Below are 6,929 nucleotides of genomic sequence, written 5' to 3'. Positions count from 1 at the left end.
CACCATCGACTACATTGTTATTGCCTATTCTCGATTCGAATCATCATTTGTTCATCCATTCACCTCTTAAACATATTTTCTGTAGTAAGAGAGACAATGAAATAAAAATGAAATGACATGAAAAATGAAACGAATGCTTGAAAAAATCCAGGTTTATCAAATTATGAACAAGATAAGCGAAATCTTGAAAGGAAAAAAAAGATGTGTGTTTTTGAAGAGGAATATCTCATTTGCTTCGAGTATGAATCTTTAACATTCGTTGATATGGAAAGAAGTTTCTCGATGTTTTGCAGCGTGCTGTCTGAAAATCGACGATTCTTTACACCTAAGAACCTGGAGATGACTATTTGATACACTGCAAAGCCAACTGAGGTACTGAGAGCAGACTAGACAGATCTGCTCGTAAGTCTAAGAAACCACCAACACGGTACTCAAACACCACCTCCTCCCACCCAACACTCATCACACAGTGTTTCAATTGCCTTCGGCTAAACCATTCTGCAACCTCGTGCTCAGAGGCAAAACGATGTAACAGATGTGGAGGTCCTCACCGACACACTGATTGCACAGTGCCACGTGACCAGGCGAGGTGCGTGAACTGCCATGGCAGCCACGCCGCCTCATTCCCTGATTGCCCGTTCTTAAATAAGGCAATTAGAAACCATTACAGACGCGCAACACACCTACAAACACACAATACTCCTTCCCCATTACTAAGCCTCAACATCCCGCCCCATCCCCGCCCCCTCGAACCCTGGGCCTCTTACCCATGAGCACACCACTCAGCCCAGTCAAAAATACCCCGTCCTAAGCCAAGATATCCCCGACCTCCTAAATTTACTTCTACTCCACCTACTTTCGGCCCAAAATCAGAACCTCCCACCCACCATGCCACACAAACAATTAATCATTGCTTAACCCTACACCCAGCAGCCATCCCCGCCCAAATCTATACCCAGACAGCGCCAAGTACCCATGAAACAGTGCTCACTTCCTAAAAGCACTGGAACACACGGTAACCGAGGCGGGTGCGACGCACACAAGCTGCCTAATTACCATGCTGATTCTTTTAAATTAAACACCGCACACTTACACCACAAGGTAACGTCAGTTAGCTATGTGTGAGTCACTGCTTTACGATGTCGGTAAACACCCACTGCAGTCTTCCTAACGCAACAGGGCGTGGTTAGCTCCTGGATACCCCAGAACTACCACAGCCGACACACACGTAACCGCTGCGTCAGTCTAACACTGAATGAAGCGAACTACCTGGCCACACACACACAACGCACACAACTTTAACACACACACATACAGAAAAACAGAAACATAATATACGCAACTGCTAAAAGCAACAACGGGCATTGTCACCCACTAGATGGGTGACCACGCGCCCACACAACTGCTTACAATCAATCAACTATAAAAACACACAAGCCACACTCAACTGATCACACTCATTACAGGCCGACAGAGGAGCGCGGAATAGCGCAGCGGTACCGGCACGTCACAAACCACCTATCTCTTCGGAGATAGGTGGAACATACAGATAACCAGGGAGCCAACTGAGGTAAGGTTTCCGAATTCCAGTTCTTGTAACCATGGTGTGGTTAAGACAAATATGATTCCAGTTATACTAATTTCAATTGAGGACTTTGATGGAATAAGGGCAGACGTGTCGTTACGCCCTTTTTCCATCAAAGTGCGAATTCAATTCTTCCATGTCTGAATTATGTGCCTACAAAATTTCAGATCGATATCTTTCGAGCAAGCTGAGAAATCGCTTTTAGAAGGGGGTGCATGACAATCAACTTCCAGCTTCTTTGCCGCCAGTTTATTACAGTGTGTTGCCCGCCCCGTGGTGTAGGGGTAGCGTGTCTGCCTCTTACCCGGAGGCCCCGGGTTCGATTCCCGGCCAGATCAGGGATTTTTACCTGCACCTGCTGGCTGGTTCGAGGTCACTCAGCCTACGTGATTAGAATTGAGGAGCTATCTGACGGTGAGATAGCGGCCCCGGTCTAGAAAGCCAAGAATAACGGCCGAGAGGATTCGTTGTGCTGACCACACGACACCTCGTAATCTGCAGCCCTTCGGGCTGAGCAGCGGTCGCTTGGTAGGCCAAGGCCCTTCAAGGGCTGTAGTGCCATGGGGTTTGGTTTTTACAGTGTGTTATGGCTTGCTTGTAGTGAATGTGTTGCTGGACATTGATTTAGAAAATTAGTGAAATAAGTGAATCAGAGTCAGAGAATGATTTTAAAGACAGTAAGAAGAGAAGAAATGGTGGTAGTTATTACAGAAATAAGAAAGGGAGTATTGTAACAGAAAATAAATTTCAGCCTGTTATTCGTTGCTGTGGAAAGGAGTGTAGCGCAGCAGTAACTCGTAATGTCCAAGAAACTGTGTTTTATCTGTTTTATAGTTCAAGTGATAAAGCTCAACAGAATACATTTCTATCGATGTCACAGAAAGGAGATTAAAGAGATAATCAAGGCACCCAAACGTAAGAACACAGAAAATGTGTGGGGTTATTAATTGCCTGACCAGGGTTGTAAAGTGGCTGTCTGCAGATACTTGAGTGTGTCAAGACTAACGAAGCAGCTGATTCTGAGGAGTCTGAGGTACATGACCTGGAGTGAAAATAAAAAAGAGAAATAAACTGATGTGTTGTGGGGAAATAACCTGTGCAAATTTTTTAGTGCGATATATTATGAGATATGATGTATATTATGTCTTTTATTATCCTCAAGTAATTTCTAGTTCAGATGGTACTTTAGTTAAAAATTAAAAGCAGAATATCAACTGACATTGCATTATTTGTTATGACTTTCAAGGTTTGATGGAAAAAGGGCGTAAACCCTTCCTCATATTTGGCACATGTATCATAAATTGAATGATTATCATCAGTTGTAAGCAATGATGTGTCATGTTAAAAGTATTTTCTACCTCACCATTACAAGTTAAGGGGTCGTTTTTTTGTTTAAGATGATACACATTCAAACATTAAACTCACATTTACCAGGAATGCACTTTTCTGACTTACGCCCTTATTCCATCAAACTCAATTTCTTTCTCCAGGAAGTCCATAGCGGGTTCGCTGAATTCATTCTAGGTGGAAAAACATTTCATTCTAAATTTTGCAAGTAATTTTTTAAACAACATGGAATTCTTTTTAAATTATGTTAATCTAATAATATATAACGTCTGAAAGAAGAAGTATTTCACTCATATAATTTTGCTTTGTATGTTGCATACCACCAGAATTTTGCATTTTTAAACGTTATATTTCATTAAATATCTAATTAAAACAAAAATTATGAATGAATTTGGGTCGCATTATTATGTTCTTTTTTGCCAATTTTTAGGTCCTTTCGTGGATGTTTCTAGACCTTTACATACGTCTTTTTTTTTTTTTTTTTTTTTTGGCAATTTACAGGTCTTCAACTTCCGATCCCTATTTATCATTCTTGTTATAACCAAATAATTCAAACAAATAAATTACATTTTTTCTGGGGGAGGGAGTAACATACTTCCGGGGGACTTATAATATATCCCTTCCCCGCCGGGCAGTGCCTGAAATAAACATTAGTAATTAGTAGTTAAGACCTACGGTCCTTCTCCCCTCGCTCCCTTCCCCCGTCACCCAACCATCCTTTCTGAATTCGGGCCGTGCATAAATCCTCTTTAGAATCTTTCGTTTATGATACAAAGAGTACTTTTACCTGCAGCTGGCATAGCTAGTAATAATAATAATTTCATGTGGCTATTTCTAGCCGACTGCAGCCCTTGTAAGGCAGACCCTCGGATGAGGGTGGGCGGCATCTGCCATGTGTAGGTAACTGCGTGTTATTGTGGTGGAGGATAGTGTTATGTATGGTGTGTGAGTTGCAGGGATGTTGGGGACAGCACAAACACGCAGCCCCCGGCCAATGGAATTAACCAATGAAGGTTAAAATCCCCGACCCGGCCGGGAATCGAACCCGGCACCCTCCGAACCGAAGGCCAGTACGCTGACCATTCAGCCAACGAGTCGGACGGCATAGCTAGTAAGATGGTCTAAACAATCTGTTGTCTCAAAATGGAAAAGAAAGGCAACAGGTTTTGTATGTACGTATGCAATTACACACAGCTGATGCTCAACTCCCACGTATGTAAAATAAATATTAAACATCTGATGTTACATAACATCGTCTGGGTTGTATTTACCCTGTCAATTCAAGCCTGCATAAACGAGGAGAGTCATATACATTGGTAACTAGGCCTAGCTCGATAAAATGCATTGTTATGAAGCTCAGGTGAAGATCAAGGTGCTTCTATTATAGACCTATAGATCACCGGGCGAGTTGCCCGTGCGGTTAGGGGCGCAGAGCTGTGAGCTTGCATCCGGGAGATAGTGGGTTCAAATTCCACTGTCGGCAGACCTGAAGATGGTTTTCCGTGGTTTCCATTTTCACACCAGGCAAATGCTTGGGCCGTACCTCAATCAAGGTCACTGCTGCTTCCTTCCCACTCCTAGGCCTTTCCCATCCCATCGTCGCCCGAAGACCTGTCTGTATCGGTGCGATGTGAAGCCAATCGTAAAAAAAAAAAAAAAAAAAAAAAAAACCTGTAGAATAAACGAAGTAATGTTGGCTACGTCAGTTGTTCCATGAAAAATCAGGAAAACGTTTAGCAGGTACTTTTGTAACTAATGCATTTTGTTGGCAAAAGGAAAGCAGTCTAGCAAATTATAGATAACCTGTAGGCTTTCAGCGACTATAAAATCTCTCAAGGTTTTTCGATGCTGACGTACCTTGCTCAGAAGTAATGACGTCAAAGACGGGCCTCTTGTGCGTAGAGATAAAGCTGGAGTACTCCAATACTCAATATCTCCAAGGTGTTATCTAGTATCAGCGAGTTCACAGCGTAAAATCCTTACCAACAACCACTTGTTAAGTAATTTAAAGTCTGTACCAACTATGCTCAGGTATGTGTAATCATAAAATTAACGGAGATTTATCCTATTAAAACGAAATACGAAAGAGTGCAGACAGTCAGAAACCAAATTCACGTTTAGTTGTAGAAAAAAACTTTCTGATTTAGAAGATGTCTATCCTTTCGTTCCAGTGCTGTGTGGCTCTTGGTAAAAGTTAGTGTCCCAGAAAGTGTATACTAGACATCGTTCAATTATTTGAGAAGTATAAAAGCTAGCAGAAATATAATTAATAACTGGTTTGAAAAGTAGAAGATCCAAAGGGTCTACCCAAACAAATTTCAAGATCAAATGATGCAACCACCTATAGTGGTGGTGGTGGTGGTGGTGCAATACAACCATGGTATCCCCTGCCTGATTTAAGAAGCAAACAAAAGGTGCGCCATGGGCTCTCAACTTGGTGGCGTGGATTTGCGACTACGATTTCCCTAGTTGAGTGTAGCATCAGTTCCAATAACTTGTGTCAAACTTCTCACTTTCATTTTCCAAATCCAACCTCTCTTGGTCAACTCTTGTTCTTTTCCGAGCCCGACGGTATGAGATTTGCGAGGTCTAGGGAGTCTTTCATTTGCAAGCCTTTCGTGGCCCTTCTCTTTCGTTTGTCGGTACCTCTACTCGGGCTTCATCGATTTTCCTTCTGATCAGAGTTAAAAGAGGCGGTTTCCCAGATGCATTTCCTCTTAAAACAGTAATCACCACCACCACCACCACCACATTAGATGACGCAATAGTCAGTGGCGCGCGCATCCACCATTCTGTGGTGGTGTATGCGACAAAAAAATATGCCGAGACTGGAAAAACTAGGCAAGGAAGAGGGAAGGAAGCGGCCGTGGCCTTAAGTTAGATATCATTCCGACATTTGCCTGGAGAAGAAGTGGGAAACCACGGGAAACCACTTCGAGGATGGCTGACGCGGGAATCGAAACCCCTCTACTCAGTTAACCTCCCGAGGCTCACTGGACCCCGTTACAGCCCTCGTGCGACTTTTCAAATTTCGTGGTAGTGCCGCGAATCGAACCTGGGCCTCCGGGGGAGGTAGCTAATCACACTAATCACTACACCACAGAGGTGGCCTACTGTCCATTTTATTGGTACAAAATAGATCATACACTGGTCCTCTCGTTTATTATTATTATCAACACATTATCAAAACTCACTTGCTTCAGATTGATAGCTTTTTAATTACGAAGCAGAGTCTAAAAAAGAAAAAGAAATTGTCGATAACATGCAATCCAAGTGCGTCATCCTAGTGTTTATCACATTTCTTGTAGAAATGCTAGCGTGCGCATGTTTAATGATATTGATAATGTTTGATGATAATTATCTGATTTTCTTCACATCCACCACTTGCTTTTTAAGATTTCCCTCCATCGTGTTAGAAATAGTAAACGACATTAATAATAACAAATACGTCAACCTCAGTAATTTAGTCTTTCTGTTACCAAGATAATGGATTCGACCCTGGTCGAGGTCGGTGGTAATCGAGCGTTTTTAAACGCAATCTTCGTGTCGCCGGCTTCTGGAAGGTTTAAGAACTCGAGTGGTACAAAATTGCGACACCCCGCCGTATCTCAAAAACCTACATACAGCAGATGGAGGGACCTTAAACAAATGATGTGTTGTCGTTGTTTGGGTCATCAGTCTATAGACTGGTTCGATGCAGTTCTCCATACCAATCTATCCAGTGCCAACCTTTTCATTTCTGCGTAACTATTAATTTGTCAAATCAATGCCTTGGTCACCCCCTACTTTTCTTAACCTCTACACATCCCTCAAAGTCTAAGTGAACAAATCCTGGGAGTCTGAAAATACTGTATGCCCCATAAATGTAGCTTTCTTCTTCTTTTTTCTTTTTGCTATCTGTTTTTCGTCGCACTGACACGGTGAGGCAGTGAGGTATTATGGCGACGGTGGGATAGGACAGGGCCAGGAATAGAAAGGAAGCGAACACGACTTTAAT

General features: G+C 42.5%; 1 long non-coding RNA gene across 1 annotated transcript in view; it reads left to right on the top strand.

The window, feature by feature from the left end:
- Window positions 1-1,465: 1,465 nt before the first annotated feature.
- LOC136875529 (uncharacterized) overlaps window positions 1,466-6,929 on the top strand; it is a 179,106-nt gene continuing 173,642 nt past the window's right edge. Inside the window, exon 1 of the long non-coding RNA XR_010860459.2 lies at window positions 1,466-1,570. This is a non-coding gene — a long non-coding RNA (uncharacterized lncRNA). The remainder of the gene's footprint in view (window positions 1,571-6,929) is intronic.

The sequence above is a fragment of the Anabrus simplex genome, chromosome 6 (assembly GCF_040414725.1).
Source record: "Anabrus simplex isolate iqAnaSimp1 chromosome 6, ASM4041472v1, whole genome shotgun sequence".
NCBI classification, from domain to species: domain Eukaryota; kingdom Metazoa; phylum Arthropoda; class Insecta; order Orthoptera; family Tettigoniidae; genus Anabrus; species Anabrus simplex.
The sequence above is the reverse complement of the archived record's forward strand: the minus strand, read 5'-3'. Positions and strand labels throughout refer to the sequence as shown.